The 24,978-nt window shown below is 37.2% G+C and overlaps 1 long non-coding RNA gene across 1 annotated transcript in view; it reads left to right on the top strand.

Moving 5' to 3' along the window:
• Positions 1-24,978, top strand: part of LOC150053261 (uncharacterized) — a 90,446-nt gene that overhangs the window by 49,846 nt on the left and 15,622 nt on the right. The window contains exons 2-3 of the long non-coding RNA XR_016538083.1: positions 1,825-2,034; positions 15,720-15,866. This is a non-coding gene — a long non-coding RNA (uncharacterized LOC150053261). The remainder of the gene's footprint in view (positions 1-1,824; positions 2,035-15,719; positions 15,867-24,978) is intronic.

The following is a 24,978-nucleotide window of genomic DNA, read 5'->3' as shown; positions in this document are numbered from 1 at the left end:
ATTTTGTGAATTATAGTCAAGCCAAACAATAATGTGGTCTTTTACTAATATATACTTATCTTATAAGTGATCTTAAATCTCAGACTTTCCTCTTTCTAGAATAGCTTATTAATGTTGTAAACTCTTGTATTATCACTCAAGACCCATTACTGGACATCACTTCTTCCCATAAACATGGTCTTGCCATGTATAAGTATACCACCTTCTGTATTCCACAGGCTTGTAGCTATTCTTCATTACAGCATTTACAATACTGCATTGCAGTTACTAGCATAGGTGCTTACTATCTCCAATGAGCATAAATTACAAGTTGGAAGTGGCACTATCTCAGTTACCATTGCCTTCCTAACATCTCCAACAGTGCCTAGTCCCAGGTTGGTGTTTAATGCATGTAGGTTGAATGAATGAATGAATGAATGATAGATTAAAAATGCCTGAGCAAGGGCTCTATACCTAGCTTATTTACATACCATTTGTCCATCAGTAGAAGCAGTTGCTAAAATAAACATCAAATCTATTTGATGCAAGGAGAAACAGAAGTCTGTAATTGTTATTCATAGCCAACACTTGAAAGCATCAAAACCATAAGCAAAACCTGGTACACCAACAAGCATTAACTCCACGAGCTTTTGAAATGTGATTTTATGGCCTAAACAAAGTTTTTCAGTCAGTTTACATGCACAGTTGAGTTCTCGTAACTCAGATCATAGTTTCATTGAGCACTTATCTTATTGTGGTAGGAACAATGAGAAAATGGGACATGTACACAGAGTGCCCATGGACTGGGCCTTTGCACAGAGGCTAGAACAGGAGACAAACAGTTCCTAAATAAGCTATCCACAGTTATAGTTCCTTTTCTTTATCCAGAACCCAGGCGGCTGGCTAACAAGATAGCATTTGACATTTCTTCTTCCTATCTGAAAGTAAAGCCTGGGAAAAGAGAATATTCTCACCCAAGTAGTAAGTGTAAACAAGGGGAAAAAATAGAATCAGTATTAAATTTGGCTAAACATAAATAAGTACTGCCTGCAAAATTATATGTTTGAAGAGCTGTATGAACATTTTTCTAGTAAGTAGATAAATATTTTGCATACTAACTAAAAAATTAAAGACTCAGCCGGGTGTCAGTGACTCACCTCTGTAATTCTAGTTACTCAGGAGGCTGAAATTTGAAGACTGTGGTTTGAAGTCAGCCCAGGAAATAAAATTTGTGAGACTCCTATCTCTAATACCGTACTCAGAAAAGGCTAGATGTGAAGCTGTGGCTCAGATGGTAGGGCGCTGAGCCTTGAGCACAAAAGTTCAGAGACAGTGCCTAGGCTCAAAGTTCAAGCCCCAGAACTGGCACAAATAAAATGTTAAAGACTCTATAAAAATCAAGTCTCTTTAAAACAGGTTGTGGAGGGCCGGGAGTTTGGCCTAGTGGCTAAAGTGCTTGCCTAGCATGCATGAAGACCCGGGTTCGATTCCTCGGTACCACATACATAGAAAAAAGCCAGAAGTGGTGCTGAGGCTCAAGTGGTAGAGCTCTAGCCTTGAGAAAGTCCAAGGACAGTGCTCAGGCCCTGAGCTCAAGCCCAGGACTGGCAAAAAACAAAAACAAAAACAAAAAAAAAAACAGGTTGTGGAAAGCTGGAGGACAGATAAAGAAATAAATGATGTTACTATCAACTTTAAGATAGATATATAAATAAATGTTAAATAGACCTAAAAGCAGCCAGGAAGAGAAATAATATTGGAAACAATTGTATTAAAAGAATTCAGTCTTGAGAAAAAGGTATCAAGATTAAATTTTTTTTTATTTTTTCATTGTTATTTTAATAGGATTCCAACAAGGAAAAAGGATAAATGCTTGTGATTGAACAACTGCCCTCAACAAAAAGCCTTCCTTTCACTTTGGGGAAATAAGAAAATAGGACTTTCAGAGCCTGAAATAGTCTATGCACCATTATCTACACATAAGGACCAAGGAAAACAATGTCCATTATTGAAAAAAGGAATTTTTAACCTAGACAGCTCGTTCTTTTTGCAAAAGTGAGTACATATTTGTATTCTTAGTTCCTCTTCTTTCACAAAAAAGGAAGCATTCTCTATGTATGCTCTTTATACTTTTATGCTTACTTAACTATGGAATTTATAATGGAATTACTGCATGTAAATTTATAGCAATCTTCCTAATTGTTATATAGTTGCATAGTATTTCACTGTGCTGATTTAGTTTAATTAACCATTCTTCTGATGAGAATTTATTTTGTTCCACATTTCAGTAGACTAGTTTTTTTCTTAAATTGTGCTATAATTAGTAACTTTGGGCTGGTTTTGCATTATATTTATAGATATATCTTCAGTTAAATAAATTCCTCAATTGAAATATTTCTTTAGCCCTTTCCAGTGGGAAGCATACAGCTCACAAGACTATATTAATGCTCAATTACTTCCATTCAATCTTGGTGCTTATTTGTAGATATTAAATTTTTTGTGCCATTGGCTGTTAGAACTAGAGTTTCGTTTTCTATCTATTTATATCTAATCTTTCTTACAATTTCTTGATGAAATCTTAAAACCTTTGATGGCTCCTCCTTTTCTGAAGCTCTGTAATTACTGAATTATAGTTTCTACTCCACTGTTGTCTCATGCAGGTTCATGTATGCTAAGATGTTGGCTACTTCTTAATGTTTACTTTTTGGTAAACCAACTCAATCAGTCATTTTAGTATTCACTAGAGGCAGGGAATTTTCTGTTATTGTGGTTTTGGAAATGTTTTTCTTCTTCCTTCAAAGAGAACAGGAACCAAGCAAGATAATTGATCTGTAGTAAGAAAACACATCCCATAAGTGCTTTGTAAGTATTTTCCTAGACTCTTTTCTTCCCACCTTTGAATGTTAGGTCTCCTCTTGTTCCATCTGTAGGGAATACGAATTCTTTGAAATTGTAATCTGAGAAATTAAGTAACATAGTAGTGATTCTGTTTTCTTTTCATGCCCATGATGAACGTCAGGTTAAATCTCTCAAAGTTCAGACTATGTGTGTTCTATCCCCTCAAGAGGATGGTTTTAGGTAAATTTCTTAATTACATATTGGTTTTTGTTTAGTTTTTTTCACATCATAATTACTTGCTGGGTGGATTTATAGCTATGATTCTCCTCAGATTTCGTAGATGTGCAATTTGTAGATGGTACATGTGCAGTTAACATTTTTGCCTGGTTGCTACCCCTGTACAGCCACATACATTGTAAAATATTCTCAGAATTTACTTGATATATAATTCCTTTGTCCTAGACATTGATCAAGTGTCAGTACCTCATAGAGTTTGCATTTTTCTTTGACCAAGAAATAATAATATTAGTTGTTTTTAAAGGTAAATATATTCAATTTTAAGTTCATGTTTTTTTTTATGCTGGACACCCAAAACTTTTCCTTACAAAGTGTAGGTCCTTTTAGAAAAATAATAGTAGTAGTAGTTTGTTGTTTTAGCATTTTTGGCTTTGATAATTTAAATTTTATTACATATCAGTATGTATGAACACTCTTCAGCCAAGGCTACCACACTACCCTTGAGCCAAACCACATTTCCCATTTTCTAGAGGTTAATTGGAGATAAGAGTCTTAGGTCCTTTTGTGTCCAGCTGGCTTTGAACCTTGATCCTCAGCCTCCTGAGTAGCTAGGATTACAGGCACGAGCCACTGCGCCCGGCTGTATGAACACTTTTTGAATGAAACTTGTAAGTATAAAAACAAAATACTTATATTAACTGTGATTAAAGCTTCAAAATCAAATTTAAATTTATAGCATTTATTTAATACACATAATCTTTTAAGGCTCTTATTTGCCTTAGAGAAAGGTAACAAGAAGTCAGCACTCAAAATTTTTAAAAGAATATAGCAAAAATTTGTGAAATTATCAAAAGCCTAGGAACTTTGTCATTTTTTCCTGTTAATCATTAGACCTATTTGTTGTTTTAAAATTTGTCTTTATTATGTTTTAGGATTAAGGTTTACAATTTAAATTTGTCTTTTGAATTTTACTTTTTTACTCTATTCTTCCCCAGGAATTCTCAGTTTTCATACAAACTGTTCAGTTCTTGCATGCATTCATAGTTGACATCCACACTATATTTCTGTGGTCAGAAAGGTCAAGTGGCAAACCAACAGAAAAGAATCTAATAAAAAGCCAGATGTCTTTTTCCTGTGTTTTTTTATCTATCATTAAATATTTCTTCCCTTTCATTTTTTAAAAAATATTTTCCAATTATCTTTAAGTTACCATGAAGCAAATCTCTATGTAAATCCAATGCATCTTGATCAGTAGCATCCCTTTTATTATTCTGTCCCATTCCTTCCTAGTCCTACCCTCTCCCTCAAGTTCCTTTCTTCCTTCCTTTCCTCCCTCCCTGCTTCCTTCCCCTCCCTCTCTTCCTTCCCCTTTCTTTCTTTTCCTCTCTCTTTCTTTCTCTCTTTCTTTCATTCTTTTCTTCTTTTGTGTGCTAGCCATGGGACTTGAACTTAGGGCATGGGAAACTTCCCTGAGCTTCTTTTGCTCTAAGCTAGCATTCTACATCCCACATTTTGGTAGTTAATTAAAATAAATCTCATGGTCTTTCCTGCTCAGACTGGCTTGAATCAAGGCTAAGGGCAAAATAAAACCTTTCCATCTTTTCTTTAGTAAATCAGAAGATTAGAGAGAAAAATGGGGAAATAATTTTAATCTACTTAATGTTGTCAGAATCAATACTCTTAGGTGCTGTAGGCAAAGACAGACAGAACACCAGGAACATAGCAAAGCTGCTAGGGGCTCTATAACCACATTGTCCATATTCCTCAGTTTCATAATGAAACAATGTAAACCAAACTGTGTAGAACCATAGACCAGCACAGGGAATTAAAGAGATGCATTTGCAAACCCACTGGATATGAAGATATAAGTAAGCACAGAGGATAAGGGAAAAAAGAAGAAAAATTTCTCATTCAAATTTATCTTGTAAATCAAAATTCAAAAATGTGAGGACTTAAGAACAGCTTACAAAATCAACAAGAAATTATTATATGTGTTAAAAATACAGTTATGGTATTAGTTTATTGAGTGTACTCAAGGAGATGAAAGTGCTTGGTGTGATGGTACACACTGGGAAAGCTAAGGTAGGAAATCCAGCACTAGGAAGGCGAGTGCAGGAAAATGCTTGAGGACAACGTAGGCTATATAATATAGCAAGTCACACATTAGTCTAGGCTGACAAAACTGTCTTAAGAAGAAACTAAACATGCAAATGAAGATAAAGATTCTATTTTACAAATAAAAAAACTGATGCAACAAAATGAAGATGAAACAGATAAAAGATTTTTACATAGACATGAAAACATCTTGGAAGTGAAGACTGTGGAGACTGAAGAAGTAAAATTAGTAAAATATCCAGTAAATGAAGTCATTATATTCACTATACATGATGTAAAGACAGAGCTATGTCACTTGTGGGGAGAGATAGGAGAGGGGAAAATGGAAGAGAATGATGTAAGGGGTGGATACTGATCAAGATGCATTGTACTCATAACCTGACTTACAGAATTGTCACTTCTTTGTACAACTCAACACTTTAGCTTAAAAAAAAAAACTCCAGGATGAATATAACTGAGAAGAAGTTGGGTAATTGTTGATATCCAGAAAGTGGTTCAGAACGAGAGAAAAAAAATTTAAAGCATGTTTACATAATTAAAAGAAAAAACAAAGATAATTAGCTTTTGATATTTCTATTCAACAACTGTACTGGAGATCCAGTCTGGGCAACTAGGAGGAAAAAAAAGCTATCTACAAATCCAGTGCAATACCCATCAATTTCCCAGCAACGTTCTTCAGTGAAATAGAAAAGGCAATCCAAAAATTCATATGGAATAATAGCAAAAGCTGGAGGAATATCAATACCAAACATCAAACTATTATAAAGCCATAGTTATTGAAAGAAAAAAAACAAAAAAAACCAGCTTGGTACATGAACAGGCCTAAGGACCAATGGAATAGAATTGAAGACCCAGAATCCACAGATCTATGGTCTCCTAATCTTTGATAAGGGAGCCAAAAACCAACCAACCAAAAAGCAAGATGGAAGAAAGACAGCCACTTCAACAAATAGTGCTGGCAGAATTGGTTACACAAGTGCAGAAAATTGAGATTGGATCCTTATATTAATCACCCTATATAAGAATCAATTCCAAATGGATCAAAGACCTCAATGTAAGATCAGATACACTAAAAAATATTACAGGAAGGAATAGGGGAAACACTAGGGCTCCTTGGCAAAGGTTGAAAACGTTCTTAATATGAACCCAGAAACACAACAAATCAAAGAAAAGTAATTAAATAGGATTGCATTAAACTGCAGAGCTTCTATATGGCAAAGGACATAGCTAGCAAGATAAATAGCTCACAGAGTGGGATCTTCACTAAGCTATACAACAAACATGGGCCTCATATCAAAAATATACTTAGAGGGGCCAGGAGCATGGCCTAGCTGTAGAGTGCTTGCCTAGAATGCATGAAGTCCTGGGTTTGATTCCTTGGTGCCATATATACAGAAAAAGATGGAAATGGTGCTGTGTTTCACGTGGTAGAGTGCTAGCCTTGAGAAAGCCCAAGGACAGTGCTCAGGCCCTAAATTCAAGTGCCGGGACTGGCAAAAAGAAACAGTAAATATACACACACATGCTAAGAAATCAAAAAAACTTCATCCCACAAAAAGAAATCCTTAAAGCAAAACAACCACCCTATAAATAAGTGGGCTAAAAACTTAAATAGAGACTTCTCCAAAGAAGAATTAAAAATGGCCAATAGACATATGAAGTAATGGTCAACATTTCTGGCCATAAAAAAGATAAAAAAACAACATTGAGATTTCACCTCACCTCAGTTAGAATAGCCATTATCAAGAAAAGTAATAACAACAGATGCTGGTGGGGATGTGGCCAAAATGAATGTTACTACACTGTTGGTGGGAATATAAACTTGTTCACCTACTCTGGAAAGCAGAATGGAGGTTCCTCAAAAGACTAAATATAGAGCCTCCCCTATGACCTAGCAATCCCACTTCTAGGTATTTACCCAAGTGATCACAAGCCCACCAGCACAAGCTACCAGCACAACTATGTTCATTGCAGTATTATTTACTGTAGCTAAGATATGGAATCAATCCAGATGCCCCTCAATAGATGAATAGATCAAGAAAATTTATATATACACAGTGGAATTCCATGTTTCTGTCAGAAAGAATGACTTTGCCATATTCGTAAGGAAATGGAAAGTCTTGGAAAAAATCATAGTAAGTAAAGTAAGCCAGACCCAAAGAAATGTAGGCTCCATGGTTTCCCTCATTTATAATAATTAGCATATGCCTAGGATTCTCCTAGCAGAGGATCACAATATCTCAGTAGCTGTGTATATATGAACATATAAAATGATGCTAATTGAAATGAACACCAAGATATGGAAGTAAGTGTTTTTTTTTGTTTGCTTGCTTTTAGTGTGCTGTTTACAATTAGTTCTTTTTTCTTTCATTTTTTACTTTGGTTTATCTCCTATTGTCACTATTTTTGATTTCGGTACCCATTGTTTTGTACATAAGTTTATCTGATTTGGGGAGGGAAGGAGGAATCATAGAAATGATGAGACAAAGGACAAAGGGTGACATAATTACATTCACAAGGCATTATGTTGCAAATGACCTTTACACCTTGCCAGAGGTGGGGGGAGGGGTGAGGGAAATTGGTAGAAAACAAGGAAAGGGTAATGTTCAACAAGAACTGTGCTCATTTCTTTACTTACATAACTGTAACCCTTCTGAACATCACCTTTACAATAAAGGAAAAAATATATTTACATTATATACATACATTCATGAATGAAAGATTTTGTATGTCATAGTTATGGGGATACAGACACATAGAAAACTATTAGAACTAATAAACCAGTTTTAAAACATGGGAAGATTGATACTAAAATAAATTGGCAATGACCACCTGAACATGAAATTAAGGAAACAATTTTATTTATGGTAACATCAGAAAAGATAAAACACTTCAGAGTAAATATTTTATAAGAAATATATGAGAAGAAGACATATAAATCTGTTCCCTGAAAATGATTTAACATCCTAAAATGATAATGTGGGCATAGGATAGACATAATAAATCACTAAAACTGAGAGTCTTAAAAAAAAAAAAGCAATGCATTTTTGGCAACTGATTTTCAGACTCATCAAGACTGTTCACTTAGGGGAAAATTGTCGTCTGAACAAATGAAATTTGGGCAACAAAAGATTGAATTACTTACAAAAACGTCATCTCTAAATCACAGACCCATATGTAAGTAAAGAAACTGAAATTAGAAGAAAGAATAGCAGTGAACCTTGGATTAGATGATGTTTCCTTGAGATGCCCAAAGCGAACAACAGAAGACAAAACAAATAATTTGGATTTGCTAGAATGAATGAAAAAGTTTGTGATTCAAAGGCCAATATGAAAAACTAGATAAATTATAGAATGGAAGAAGATATTTACAAGTTGTATCTTGACAGGGTTATCTGAATCTATGCAAACAATGAGAACAAACTTGACATTATGGCTGTGTGCCAGTGACTCATGCTTGTAATCCCTGGTACTCGGGAAGCTGAGATCTGAGGATCATCATTTGAAGCCAGCTTTGGCAGGAAAGGCTCCAGGACTCGAATCTCCAATTAATGTCCAGAAAACTGAAAGTGGTGCCATGGCTCTGTTGTACCCGAATTCCTAGGACCCCGAAAGAACCACTAAAGGCCATAGTCAAAGCTAAAAGCAAGGGTCGTTTAACAAGTTCGAACTCGGACCTCTGTGTACCCATAGTCGGCAATGCTAAGAGATCTGGAACAAAGGTTTTTACACAGCTTTTATACAAACAAGTTTTAAGGGAATTAGTTAAAATCACCTGATTGGCTGTTTGGTAACTTCGAACCACTGGTCACTTCAAGATTGATCAGAGCTCAGGTGTCCACTGAGCATTGAGCTGTTGCCACCTGGGGTTCAAGTCTAGACTAGTTAGTACATGGGCCCTGAGCAAGGGGGATGGGGGGGAGGTCATTCCCAGAACATGGGACAATCTTGGCACAACAGCTCAAAGTGTTAGAACACCACTCTTGAGCCCTGAAGATCAAGCCCCGCAACTGAACACATACACACACACACACACACACACACACACACACACACACACACGATTCTTTTTTTTTTTTTAAATGTAGTTTTGATTTATTCGCCTGCTGAGGGAAATGTAAGTTGATTCTATATCTCGACTATGATTAAAAAAACACTGCAATGAACATGGTTGTGCTGATAGCTTTAGTGTGGCCTTGTTTGTATTCTACTTGATAAAAGCCCAGGAGTAGGATTGCTGGGTCATAGAATAGCTCTATGTTTATTCTTCTGAGGACTATTCTTACTCTTTCTCAAAGTGGTTGAACATTTGCATTTCCACTAACAATGGAGTAGTGTACCCTTTTGGACACATCCCTGCCAGCATCTGTTATTGACAGTTTTCTTGATAGTGGCCATTATAACTTGAGTGAGGTAGAATCTCAATGCTGTTTTGATTTGCATTTCTTTTTGTCCAGAAACATTGACATTTCTTCATGCATCCATTGGTCATTCTTACTTCTTTCATTGGGAGATTTCTCTTTAAATATTCAACCCATTTATTAATTGGGTTGCTATATCTTTGAGGGTTTATTTTTTGGAGGGTTAATTTTTGAATACCAACAATATTTTAGATATAAGGCACTTGTCTGATGCAGAGCTAGGAAAGATACCCTACCATTCTGTGGTCTTTCTATGTATCTTGCTAGCTATGTCCTTTGCCATGAAGAAACCTCTTCAGTTTGATGCAATCCCATTTCCTTTGACTTGTTGTGATTCTGGGCCTTTACTTAAGAAGTTTTGACTGGAGCTTCAGAGCCCTAGTGTTTTCCCTGTCCCTTTTTGTAACATTTTCATGTTATCTGGCTTTACCTTGTAGTTTTTGATCCATGTGGAATTGATTCTGGTACAGGATGATATATAGGGATCTAACTTCATTTTTCTACACATGTATAGCCAATTCTGCCAGCACCACTTGTGGAAGAGGCTTTCTTGCATCTTGTGTTTTCATTTTCCTTATCAATTAGATGGCTATAGGTCTGACACACAAGATTCTTAAAATCAGTATTAGTGAAGCAAGCAAAAAGGGGATCCAAATAAGGAAAGAGGAAGTAAAACTTTCCCTCTTTGCAGATGACATGATTCTGTATTTAAAGAATCCTATAGACTCCACTCCCAAGCTTCTTCAGCTGATTCAAAACTTTGGAAGGGTAGCAGGGTATAAAATTAACCCTCAAAAATCAACTGCCTTCCTCTACGCCAACAGTGAGAGGAATGAGGCAACAATCAGGAAAACAACTCCTTTTGCAATAGCCTCAAAGAAAATAAAGTACCTAGGAATTATCTTAAGTAAGAATGTAAAGGACTTTTTTGATGAAAACTCTGAAAAAGGAAATTAAAGCAGAACTGAGGAGATGGAAAAACCTCCCATGCTCCTGGATTGGAAGAATCAACATTGTGAAAATGACAATCTTGCCAAGGGCTTATCTACAAATTCAACACAATACCCATCAATATCCCAATGTCATTCTTTAAAGAAATAGAAGAGGCAATCCAAAATTTCATATGGAATAATAAAAGACCCCGTATAGCAAAAACACTTCTTAGCAGAAAGAACAGTGCAGGAGGAATTTCAATACCAAACTTTATACTGTACTACAGAGCTATAATTATCAAAACAGCTTGGCACTGGCACAAGAACAGGCCTGAAGACCAATGGAATAGAACTGAGGATGCAGATATTAAACCACAGACCTATGGCCACCTAATCTTTGATAAGGGAGCCAAAAAATAGAATGGAAGAAAGACAGCCTCTTCAACAAGTGGTGCTGGCAGAACTGGTTAAGCATCTGCAGAAAACTAAAGTTGGATCCTTTTTTGCACTAGAATTAACTCCAAATGGATCAAAGACCTCAAGGTAAAAGCTAACACACAGAAAACTTTACAAAAAGGAATAGGAGATACACTAGGTCTCCTTGGCACAGGTCGAAACTTTCTTAATAAGGACCAAGGATCACAATAAATCGGAGAAAGGCTGGATAAGTGGGACTGCATTAAACTGCAGAGCTTTTGTGTGGCAAAGGACATAGCTAGTAAATCAATTAGGAAACCTACAAATTGGGAGAAGATTTTCACTAAGCATACAATGGACAAAGGCCTCATATCTAAAATATATCAACAGCTCAAAAAATTGAATCACTCCAAAACTAATCTCCAAAATAACAACCACCCCATTAAAAGATGGGCCAAAGACTTAAAGAGAGTCTTCTCTGAAGAAGAAACGAAAATGGCCTATAGACACATGAAGAAATGCTCCACATCTCCGGTCATAAAAGAAATGCAAATCAAAACAACTCTAAGATTCCACCTCACTCCAGTTAGAATGGCCAGGATCAGGAAAACTAATAACAACAGATGCTGGAGGGGATGTGGCCAGGAGGGCTCACTACTACACTGTTGGTGGGAGTGCAAACTTGTTCAAACACTATGGAAAACAGTATGGCAGTTCCTCAAAAGACTAAACATAGAGCTCCCCTATGACCCAGCAATTCCACTACTAGGCATTTACCCAATCATCCAGAAACAAGGACATACTAAATCCACTAGTACAACGATGTTCATTGCAGCACTATTTACCGTAGCAAAGATATGGAACCAACCTAGATGCTCCTCATTTGATGAGTGGATCAACAAGATGTGGTATTTGTACACATGGAATTCTATGAGGCTGTCAGAAAGAATGACATTGCTCCATTTGTTAGGAAATGGATAGACTTAGAAAAACTCATATTAAGTGAAGTAAGCCAGACTCAAAGGAACATAGGCTCAATGGTTTCCCTCATTTGTCATAATCAGTAGAAACCTTGGGCTCTCATAGCAGAGATTTGCAATAGAGCAAAACCTAGATACATAAGGCCAATATAGTATGACGCTAAATGAAAGGACCTCTAGGATATAGAAACAAAAGCCATATAATGAGTGATTGTTGTCCTTAATGTCCTATGTTATCTCTCATCTCTTTTGCTGCCCCTTGGTAATCTCATATTGTTACAGTATCTCACTTTGTTATCTGATATATTGGATATATTTGTATTTCGCTATTTGAAATTGGGTAGGGAAGGGGGAAAAACAAGATGGGTGGTGGGGAGGGAGGGGGAGGGAAATGGGGACCAAGACTTGAGAAAGGGTATCAATGTATGTGAATTAATGCACCTCCTATCTGGCAAATATAATGTAACCCTTCTATTAATTACAATAAAAATATATGAAAAAAATCAGTATTACTGAATACAAGAAGACATCCTAACTGGAAGATGTTGGAAGCCTCTCCTTTTGCTGTAGAATTGGGAGACGTACTATATATTCTCATAGGGGAAAATTTTTTTCCAAATCAATCCATTGACTCAAACTTAGAGAATACTTTCATAGAATCCACTAAGCCAAGCTGGGTGCAGTGGCTCACACCTATGATTTTAGTTACTCAGGAGGCTGAGATCTGAGGATCAAAGTTCAAAGCCCGACTAGACACTAAAGAACTCCAAGTAACCACTAGAAAACTGGAAGTGGGGCTGTGGCTCCAAGGATAGGGCAGTAGCCTTGAGCTGAAGAGCTCAGGGAAAATGCCCAGGCCCAGAGTTCAAGCCCCATGACCCCCCCCTCCCAAATCCAATAAGCCAATTCTCAAATTCTTATGGGGATATAAGGACCAAAAATAGAAAAGCCTGCTCATATGATTTTTACAAGACAACTAGAAAGACATAAGGCTTGTTATTGATGTGAGATTAATTTATATTCAAAACTTTTTTTGTATGTGTTGGTCTTGGGGCTTGAACTCGGCCTGGTTGCAGTTCCTGAGTTTAGCTCAAGCCTTCTGCCCTACCCCTGGACTGGGTGTTGTCCCTGAGCTCTGCAGCTCAAGCCTACCAACCTACCCTAGAGCCAAGGCCCACTTCCCATTTTCTAGAGGTTAATTGGAGATAAGAGTCTGAGGTTCTTTTTTGCAGGGCTGGCTTTGAACCTTGATCCGCAGATCTCAGCCTCTTGAATAGCTAGGATTATAGGCGTGAGCCACCATGCCTGGCTATTTTCAAAACTTTTAACTCAAAGAATAAACAATTATAATGGGTTTATTTTCTAATTTATTTATCATAGGACTGCATAATACATTCAGATATTTAAAACATTCTGCAGAATATTTACATGCATCTACAGAAAGTAAAAATTTAAATTCATGCAGTAAACATATCACATTTCTCAAAACATTTAAATGTTGCTTACAAACTTAATTAAACATTGCTAAATCCTTAATTAGAAACCCTTTGAATATATCAGAACTGTTTAAGTGCTCTCAAATCTATCAATGATATAATGATTATAGAGCTAAACAAGTAGTTGGCAAAACTAAGTATAGAGTATTTGTGTCAGGGATTTATAAATTATTTCTTTGTATTGTATATTTTGTGTTTTAAACATGGTATTTTGATACACACCAGAAGAAACTTGGCAGACTCTTGCATGGTAAATTTTGTGTGTTTGCTAAGAATATCTGAAATCTACTCTCCTGGCAAATGTCAGGATTCTATGAAGCATTCTTCACTATAGTCCCTATGGTCTACACTAGATACCATATCTAGACTCTTTCTACATGATTTCCACCTTGCACTTTTGACCTACATCTTCCCCTTTCATGTTACCTTCTCCACCTCTGGTAACCATCCATCTACAGGCTTCTATGCCTTCAGTTTCTGTGTCCAGCTTACTTTGCATGTTGAAATGACTTTCAAATTTATCCATGTGTTTTCTAAGGGAGGATTCCTTTTTTCCCCCGTTTTTACTGTTATTATAAAAGTGATGGACAAAGGGGTCTTTTCAAACCCCTTTACCAGTTTTTTCTTCCATCCCCACGCACAAGTCGTATATATTTAACAAGATGTCTCCTGAGTACCACTGCTGCATTAGTTCACTCTTTGTCCCTCCAGAGGATTTTTTTTTTAATGGATAATATTTCCCAGGTTTGGTGGCTCACGCCTATAATCCTAGCTACTCAGGAGGCTAAGATCTGAGGATCAAGGTTCAAAGCCAGGCCAGGTACAAAAGGACCTGAGACTCTTATTAACCTCTAGAAAACAGAAAGTGGGGCTTGGCTCAAGGGTAGAGTGGTAGTCTTGAGCTGAAGAGCTCAGAGACAGAGCCCAGGCCAAGTTCAAGCTCTATGATCCACAAAAAAACCCTAAAAAACAAACAACAGATAATATTTTTTTTATCCTCTCTTTTCTTTTTTTTCTTTTTGCCAGTCCTAGGGCTTGAACTCAGGGCCTGCACACTGTCCTTGGGCTTTTCTCAAGGCTAACACTCTACCACTACCACTTGAACCACAGCGCCACTTCCGGCTTTTTCTGTCTATGTGGTACCAAAGATTTGAACCCAGGGCTTCATGCATGTTAGGCAAGCACTCTACCACTGGGTCACACTCCCAGCCCTCTCTTTTCTTTATTCATTCATTTGTTGGTCAGTATTTAGGTTGCTGCCATTACTAGTTATTTTAAACAGTGCTACAATGAAGGAAGGAGTACAGATGTCTCTACTGGGTACAGATTTCACTGCCTTTGGGAATATGCCCAGAAGAGCAATTCCTGCATTTAAAATGTTTTTGTAAAAAAACTACTGTTTTCACTATGACTATAGCAATGAACTTTGCAAATCAATGGTGTTCAAGGGTTCATTCTTCTCCACATCCTGCCAACATAGTTCTTGTCTTGATAATAATGCTCTCCACATTTTTGAAGTGATATCTTATTCTATCTTGACTTAAACTTTGTATGTTTACTATATATTTCAGAATTATTTCATTTTATACTGTTCTTTTATGAAAATTATTTTGAAATGAAATTGAATATTTTTACTTTCCTAAATGATTATTACTTTTTCAGTCCCCTGATATTAGCTAAAAGGTCAGAATAAAAGGCCCATACGTAGACTGTAGCAGATAGGGAAACCTATTTTATTGATGTTACTACTCAGTGTGGGAAATGATGTTCTATTAAATATCTGAATCTGGGATAATTAGCATCCATATCAAAAGAGTTTATGATCACATAATAAGGAGATTATGACATTGACATAGGAAAAGATTTCTTAGCATGAGTTAATATGAAAAATATGACTGATACATTTCATTGTATTAAGACTTAAAATTCTCCACAATATGCAGCACCAAATTCATATTTCATCAAATGACCTGGGCACAGTACAGTGATAGCAGAAAGCAGCCCTATTACACCAGCACACATTCAAACCTTCATGTTGACTTGATCTCCTAACTCCTTGTTTGAAATTTCAGTAAATTTGTCTAGTTTGGGTCACTATAAGGAGGTAAAATACATTTTTTAAAAAAGTCATTGACAATTATAGTTTTCTATAATGCATACCTCTGCATAACTCAAATTAATTGTGTCATTTATCATACTCCCATGCTGAACTTTGTTTCAGACATGGAAGCATGTATGAATGGAAGGGTTTCTTTGATAACTTTTGCCTCTCTCCTTATTCTTCTGGCTTCTTGTGTCTTTCAGGGAAGAATGAGGAGAAAGGGGAAATGGGAACAAATACAGGCCCAACCTCTGAACTCAACTGAGAAGTTATAATTGCTGGGAGTACTTTGAGATATACAGGTATCTGAGCTGATTGCAGGCCTCTTCAGAGAACACCACATCTGACAGGTGAGTTCTTCACTTAGCCCCAGTTCTCTAACTTTTTTTTCAGTTTTGATCAGAAATGCCTGAAATAAAATTTACTGACTTACTGTGTCTTTAAGGTACAACCAGGACTAATGTCACAAATAATGACTCCAAATATAGAAAACTTTTTTCCAGTATAACAGATCTCAGTAGATGTGATAGACCTTGTCTACTTGTAGATCTCAATGAAATGGCATACACAGTTGCCACCATGTGAAATGTTCTTGTGAAACGTGTCCCCAAGACCAAACTCCCACACATCAGTAAGTCAGTTATCAGCACAAAAGAAGTTGTCTGATTACATAACTGGGTAGCTCAACACCATACTAATTGAAAAGTCATTTGAATTAACCTTGTTTGTGTCTTAATTGCAGAGTGAGTTAGAGGTGATTTTCAAAAGAGTAACTTATTATTCAAAAATTCAATTATAAATAAAAGGAAATATATTAAGAGGAGCCAAAAATGTAACAGAAAGATTTGGCAGAAACTTCATTATGTCAAGATTACAGACAATAATTAATAAAATTTGACCACCATGCTTAAGACTGAGCAATCCTCCCTTGCAAAAATGATAGGAAAACTCAATATCATTTGAATAATCAATGAGTGTGTGGAAAAAGTATAGGGAAAAAATTAAAGATGTGTGTTTGAAAAAAAAAACATTTTTCCTGATAAGTTGTAGTTATTGTATGAGCTTTAAAAATTGTAATATTGATTATTTTCATTTGAAGTAGATAGTAGTTCTTTGGATTTTTAACATTGTATCATTTTCTTTTTAAAAGAGGGATACAAATGTTAACTGACTGGCATCTTAGAAATCTTGGACCCACTACTCTGTTGAAGAAATTAGAGAAATCTGGGAGAAAGTATTGTCACATAGTAAGTGACTGACAAGGCAAATCAAGATCTATTGAGAGCTGAAATGAGATGAATACGTAGAAAATCTGTGTTGTGGCAATAATGACAGGATTTTTAATGACATGCCAGTAATAAAACAAAAAAAATGCAGAGCTGGAAATCTGTGGCTCATGCCTATAACCCTAGCTACTCATAAGGCTGAGATGTAAGGATTGTGCTTTGAAGCCGTGCTGGGCAGGAAAGCCATGGGACTCATCTCCAGTTAACTGTCAGAAGTCTGAAAGTGGAGCCATTGTGCAAGTGAGTGAGAATGCTAAAGGACACCACCCAGGCCCTGACTTCAAGGCCCAGCACTAGTACACATACATAAAACCAAAAAATTAGTGTTTCCAATGATACATCATTTATATACATGTCAGATAGCTTGGTTTGATGTATGATATGATTCCCACCCAAAGAAGAAATTCAGACTATTCAGCTGAATATAAGGTTAAACCACTCTTTCTTCAGAGGTTGCAAGCAGAACAGAATTTAAACACACAGCAACAACAACAGCAATGCAGGTGGAAAGCTGTGTTTTGGAGTCACCAGGTCTTTCCCATCTTCATCCTGAATACAGAGTGAAGATTACCTGATCACTCATGAGTTAGTATCATGTCCAAAAGAACTCCATTTTCCACTTAATTTAGGTAAAATTCAGTGTTACATTCTGATGACATTGAAATTTAAAAGAAGCCAAAGATTTTTTTTTTTGTCAGTCCTGTGCTTGAGCTCAGGGCCTGAGCACTGTCCTTGGACTTTCTCAAGGCTAGTGCTCTACCACCTGAGCCACAGCACCACTTCCAGCTTTTTACTGTGTATGTGGTCTTTGTGTATGTTAGGCAAGCACTCTACCACTAGGCCAAACACTCGGCCCCTAAAAGAAGCCAGAGATTTAAGAAACCTGTTATTGTTATTGGTTGAAAATGAAACTTCAAAACCTTGGTGGGGTTATCTGGGTACCAGAAGCTCATGCCTATAAATCCTAGCTGAAGATCTTGGTTCAAAGCCAGCCATGCAGGAAAGTCCTTGTGACTTTTATCTCCAAATAACCACCAAAAAGCCAGAAGTTGGACTGTGGTCCAAGTGGTAGAGTGCTACTTTAACCACCCCCCCAATAAAAAGCAACCTTAAAGACAGCACCAGGGCCCTGGGTTCAAGTATCAGGACCAGCATGCGCGCGCGCACACACACACACACACACACACACACACACACACACACACACACACACACACATGCATGCGCACGCGCGTAACTTTTGGTAGGAAGGTACAGCAGTGAATTAGCAACTTCCAAAATGATTCTTGAAAGCAGAGCAGGATAGGCAGCTCCACTGCTGGTGCTGGTAGCAGCTGCATCCACAAGTGGACATATGGCAAGCTACAATGATCCTCACTCCAGGAAGCTTCATGACATGTGAAACACCAGGATGTACCAACAGCCTGAAGCTCAAGTGATCCCTGTCTCCTGCCAGCCAAAACAAAGGAAGAGAATATTGAGAGGGACGTCCACCTTCAGTTCCTGCTTTTCAATAATCAGTATCTGGAAGTGTGTCTGTGTAAACTGATAGCTTATAACATATGGAATGGTACCACACCTCAGAGCATTTTTCCTCACCTTGGTATCTGGTTTTTCTGTCAAGCCAATAGCTTTGAATGATGGGAAGCAGTATAAGACTATGGAGTTCTGGTTAAAGATCATTGCTATGTTTCTTTTGCCACAAAATATGTACCTTAATTGGAGGTAATATCGTGTAATTTAACTTGGCAATAAATAAAACAATCTGAAATCCTCAAGTGATAGTGATAAAATACTTGGGGAAGAGAAGACAAATTTAGATCCTGAATTGAAGTATAATTAGCCTCTTTCCACACTATGATGGAAGAAATTCAGTCTGATTTACTCATCTTGCAACTAGGTAAGAAGGGGCCTTCCAAAGAAGGTGCTGTGTCACAGCTCAACAGATATTCAAATAAGAAGTCATTCAAAATGAAAAGAGATGTGGATTGCTATCTCATATCAAATAAACTATTGCTCAAACCATAAAATACTAGCACATGAGTAAATATTTTTATAGTCTAAGTTGGAAAATAAACTTTCTAAGTTTGTTTTCAGCCTCAGAAAACTGATAAAGCTTACTACTTAAAAAATGAATGTTAGCCAGACACCCAGTGGCTCATGCCTGTAACCTTAGCTGTTCAGAAGGCTGAAGTCTTGATAATCATGGTTCAAACTCACCCTGGCAGGAAAAGACCAGAAGCCTCTTAATCTACAATTAAGCATTAAAGCCTAAAGTGGAATTGTGGTACAAGTGGGAGAGCACCAGCTTTGAGAACAAAAGCCCACAGGCAGTGCTTATGCCCCGAGTTTAAGCACCAGAGAGAAGGACCAGCACCAGAGAAAGGGAGGGAAAAAAAGAGAGAGGGGGGAGGGAAAGAAGGGGGAGAAGGAGGAGGAGGAGGAGAGAGAAGAGGGAAGAAGAAGGGAGGGAAGAGAAACTTTTGTGAAAAAATAAATAAAAAAGGTTGAGAAGTAGAAGACAGGAAATTTACTTCCAGCAAAATGAAGTTAAAGAATCAATATCCACGATAGAGAGTTTAAAAACAAACATGAAAAATGTTTAATGTTTTAATGGAAAAACTGGACAAATACTCTGAGGGTAAGTCAGTGAAGAATGAAAAATTTTTAGTCTCATGAATAATTAAAGAAATGCTATAAAATGTGAAGTCTTTTCCCCTATCAGACTGATAAAAATTGAAATTATTGACAAACGCCAACTTGCAATTATGAGCAGCAGCAGCAAGTCTCTTTACACAATATTGTCAAGAATGTAAAACAGATACCTCACCCTAGGAAGGCAGTATAGCAGTTTATATTAAAATGTAAAATGCCTCACTTTGGAACACACTTCTGGGACTTTACCCTAAGGAGATATGTGCACATTATTGTTCTATTTGCAATATTGAAAATGTGAAATAAGCTTACTGTTCATCAATAAAGGAGTGGTACAGTAAATCATAATGTAGAAATTTCATACAGTTCTTAAACAATATATTCTTTAACTAGAAAGCTCTTGTTAAAATACAGATGGTGTCGTTATTACAGTAGGCTTTAGGCCTCTTTCTGAATACTCAAAACTATCTCTACCATCTTACTTCTAAAGAAGGTAATAAAATGATGCATTTTTATTTTTTAAAACTTAAATGCAGCTGGGAACCAGTGGCTCATGCCTGTAATCTTATCTCCATGGGAGTCTGAGATCTGGAGGTTGGTTATTCGAAGCCCGATTGGGCAGAAAAGTCTGAATAAATCTGTCTGCAATTAGCCAGCAAAAAGCTAGGTTAAAGCAGTGAAGCATAATCCATGAACAAGAAAGCCAAGTGAGACCATAAATTTGAAATCAACTAGCATGAGTAGACATTGGGATATATTAATATGATGTATATTTAATTTTCATTACATATAATAGTATGTTATGTATAACACATATAATATGCACTATATTACATAATGTATAATATAGTGGTATATATATTACATTTATGCTTATATAGAATTATGTGTAAATATATATTTCAATATAATATATAATATATATAACTTATGCATTATATATAATTGTATGTAATATAATTATAATATATTATATATAATTACATATATTTTAACATTGTATCTATTAGTTATAAAATACATAATAGTATATATTAAATATAGCATATTATATATCACTTATTGATATTATACATTAATATATCATCTATTTTAAAATATTTATGGTATTATTGCTCATATATTTTAAGTGTGCACATACCAAGTTAGGCATAATAGTTCATGTCTGTAATCTCAGCACTCTGGAGGCAGGGGCCAGAGGATTGGGAGTTCTAGGACAGCCTAGGCTGCAGACAAGATCCCTGTCTCAAAAAAAAATAGAAGTTGGGATGAGGATGTGGCTTGAGTGTTGAAGCCCTTCCCTAGCAAACCAGAAGCCCTGAGTTCAAACCCTAATACTGCTCCCCAAAAGAAAATAAAATAGATAAGAAATAAAATGTGTATACCCTGACTTGTATGTCTCCCTACACAACCTGCAAGTGCTCCTTTCCAGTCACCACTCTGGCTATGTTACCTTTTAAGTGGAGTAATGACTTTGGCTAGCTTTGTCTTTTAAACAAATGTAATAACACCTATAATAACAATGAAGTGCATGTGCTTTTGTACCTGGCTTTTTTTTTTTTGCTCAGTGGTATACACCTGAAATGCACTCTCGTGGCTGCAGGTAGTTGTATACTGTTCACTCCTTGTGCTGTTTGCCTCTTAGTATGTGAGTACACCTTAACATGTCTCCATTGTTTCTCTAGAGGCTTTGGACTATTGTCAAGGCTGAAGTAATCTGTAATGCTATTGCAGTTCTTGTCAATAGTGTAGTTGTGAATTTTCTTGGACATGTCTTTTGGGAATCATACATCTATCTACATGTTTGTTTGCTAAACAATGAATGGAATTACTACATCCTAGAACAGTAAGATCAGCTTGGTATACATTTCAAAGATAATACCCTTGACAGTAAATGTTTCTGAAGTAACTTTTCATTCTCTCTAAACTTGGTATTTTCTCTTTCCCCCACCCCACTGAACTCGGGCTTCACACTTGCTAGGAAGATGCTCTGTCACTTATGCCATTTCCACAGCCCATTTTTGCAGGGTTATTTTTCACATAGAGTGTTAATTTTTTTTTGGCTAACCTGGACCACAATCCTCCTGCTTTTGCCTCCTGAATAGCTACAATGATAGGCACATGTTACAATTTCTGGCTTGTTTGTTGAGATAGGTCTTGGTAACATTTTTTCCTGGGTTGGCCTGCAACCCTGATCCTCTCAGTCTCTACCTTCTGAGTAGCTATGATTACAGGCATCAGACAATATACCTGCCTCCAGTCCTGGCTTGCACTCAGTACCTGCGCACTGTCTTTGGGCTTTCTCAAGACTGGAAGCTCTACCCCTTGAGCCACAGCACCATCTTTTTCTATGTATATGGCACCGAAGCATTGAACCCCGGTCTTTCTGCATTCTAGGTAAACACTATCCCACTAGGCCACATTCCCGACTCCAGCCTCCATATTTCTTGACTTTCATTTTAACAGTCTGGTAAGTATGGTGCCACTTGCTTTCACAGCATATGTAAAACACATAAAGACATTCAGTCTTCATTTGACTTTAAGAATTATCTGTCATCCATATGGTTATGGCATCTTTTATTTAATTGTTTCTTCGTGGCACAGAAATCTTTAAAATTGGAATGTTTCCCTAGGCAATTTTCCTAGAAATGAAGATTTGGGCCACAAACTCACATATGAAAACTAGTGGCCACTATTTCCACGTGTTGTGCAAATCTGACTGGCGTGTATTCTTCCAGGGATGGTAATAGTACCTAGCTCCATCTTCCCCTTCAGCAAGCAAGATAGACTCAACATTTGTCTGGTCTTCTTTTTTCTTTGAGTACTTGCCGGATAGAATTTTAAAAAATGTATACACTAGTTATATATAGTTTTTTCATTAATTTTTTTTTAGTCAGTCCCAGAGCTTGAACTCAGGGCCTGAGCACTGTCCTGGGGCTTTCTCAAGGCTAGAGCTCTACCACTTGAGCCACAGCACCACTTCTGGCTTTTTCTGTGTATGTGGTACCGAGGAATCAAACCCAGCATTTCGTGCATGCTAAGAGAAGCACTCTATCACTGGGCCACGCTCCCAGACCGTCATTAATTTTTTGTTTCTCTTTTGCCCACTTTTCCTGAGTTTCTCTTTTTCTAAATCACATGTACGAGTGCTATAGGCATTATAGAATCTACATTGGATGGTTTTATGCTGTCAGTACTCTTCTAGGTTTCTTTTGTATATTAATCAAGCAATGTACCATACTGGTTAGGCAAATAGATTTTCAAAGTTCAGTTATAATGTTGTTTTGACAAGACTGCCAGAGGTCTCACTATCTTGTACAAGCTGTCCAACACTTAGGCTTCCTGAGAAGCCAAGATTATAAGAGAAAGCTGGGTCTACTTTGTCACTTCTTCTCTGGGGAAGCTTGGGAAAATTACTTAGTTCCTTCAAAACCTCAGTTTTCCTGCCTATGAGGAATTATAAGAATTACGTTTTGTGCCGGGTGTGGTGGCTCATGCCTGTAATCCTAGCTACTCAGGAGGCTGAGATCCAAGGATCAAGGTTCAAAGCCAGCCCGGCACAAAAGTGCCAGGGCCAGCCGGCAGTGAACCTGGATTCCTGAAATAGGGGACAGGGACTAGGAAAAAATAGAAGAGAGACAAACAGATGGGGTTCAGGAGGAGTACAGCCCAGGAAGGCTGTGAGCTTAAGACTGCATCCTCCTTTATTTCCAAATCAAGGCTTATATACTTTTCTTGAAACCAGGGAACTGCCAGGGGTTACATTCATATGGTAAATCAGGGAACTGTTGGGGGTTACTTTCTTGCAAAGTGTTAGATCTCAGATCAGAGAAGCAGGACAAGGCCAAAAAACAATAAAGCAATAAATCAATAAATCAAAGAGATCAGAAAGTTCACAGTACAGACAATGTAGCTCAGAAGTTCCTAGGCATGGCACCAGCTTGCTTCTTAGTGTGGTTATCTTACTCTGATGTGCAGATTCAAGGGGCAGCCTGGCTCTACACTCTGGCTCCCAACACAAAAGGACCTGAGACACTTGTCTTCAGTTAACTTCTAGAAAATGGGAAGTGGGGCTTGGCTCAAGGATAGGGCGGTAGCCTTGAGCTGAAGAGCTCAGGGATAGCATCCAGGCCAAGTGTAAGCCCCATGACCACCCCCCCCCACACACACAAAAGAATACACAGAATCATTGCATAATAAATACTGTTGTTATTTGTCCTACTACCTTGGTTTCCTAAGAAGTTGTGAATACTTTAGGGGTTTTGTTTGTTTGTTTTTGTCAGCTGTGGGGCTTGAACTCTGGATCTGGGTGCTGTCCCTGAGCTCTTCAGCTACCAGTTGAGTGACAGCACCACTTTCAGTTTTCTCGTGGTTAATTAGAGTCTCAAGGACTATCCTACCTGGTCTGGCTACCAGCCACCAGCCCCCAGCTAAGACTTTAGTTTTGATGTTAATCTTCTTTCTCATCACCTCTTAGTCTTGTGTTATCCTCAGAGATGGTAACATTGCTCTTTAGTTTCATCTGGTGTTTATAGAACTTTAAGTTGTTATAAAGTACGTTTTTCATTTGCTATAGGGGTTTACTTCATCTTTTCCCAAACGGGGAGCCAAACATTCCAAAGCCATTTTTAAAATAATCATTTCTCAACTCACACACTTTAAATGTCACCATTTTAATACAAAAATAAGATTTGTACTTGGATCTATTCCTGTATCTGAGTCCCCTTTCCTGTTCCAATTGACCTATATCCTCATTTTTTGTATTGACAACACATTATTTAAAGGTTTTGTAGTGATTTTTCAATCTCGGTAAATCTCTTTTTGTTAATCTTTTTTTTTTTTTTTTTTTTTTTTTGCCAGTTCCGTGGTTGACCTCAGGGCCTGAGCACTGTCCTTGGGCTTGCTCAAGGCTAGAGCTCTACCACTTGAGCCACAGTACCACTTCTGGCTTTTTTTCTGTACGTGTGGTACTGAGGAATTGAACCCGGGTCTAAGTGAATGCTAGGTAAGCACTCTACTAGGCCAAACTCCTGGCCCTTTTTGTTAATATTCTATATGACATGTTTCAGTTACTGTTGGAATTTATGACTTCAAGTAAAAAACTAACATAACCTCATTTATCATGACCCCTTTAAGTGTTTACTGGTTTATTTTAGTTTAGTTTGATCTGCTCATCTTTTTATTTATGTTTTAATTGAAAGCATTGTCTTCTAATTTCTCTGAGAATATGGAGAATACTTGAATCTTCAAGTTTTGCTTTTTCACAGTTTTGCATACAAGTATCCGATTCTCAGGGTCCTCTTTTACAAACATACAGTGTGCATCTAGGAAAACAGTTTCATATTACACTGAAGGGTCTGTGGAAGAGGATCTCCAATTTACTATCAGGGATTCATTCTCCTTTGTAACAACCTGGATCCATTTTTTAGTATGCTGGTATAAATGGAACAACAAGGTCCTTTGTGTCATGGTTTGTAATCTCCTTATGTACATTGTCAGGAGAAGAGGGGCAAGGACTTCA

Source organism: Megascapheus bottae, chromosome 16 (genome assembly GCF_031878675.1).
Source record: "Megascapheus bottae isolate mThoBot1 chromosome 16, mThoBot2.hap1, whole genome shotgun sequence".
NCBI classification, from domain to species: Eukaryota; Metazoa; Chordata; class Mammalia; order Rodentia; family Geomyidae; genus Megascapheus; species Megascapheus bottae.
This window is presented reverse-complemented; position numbering and strand designations above follow the sequence as displayed.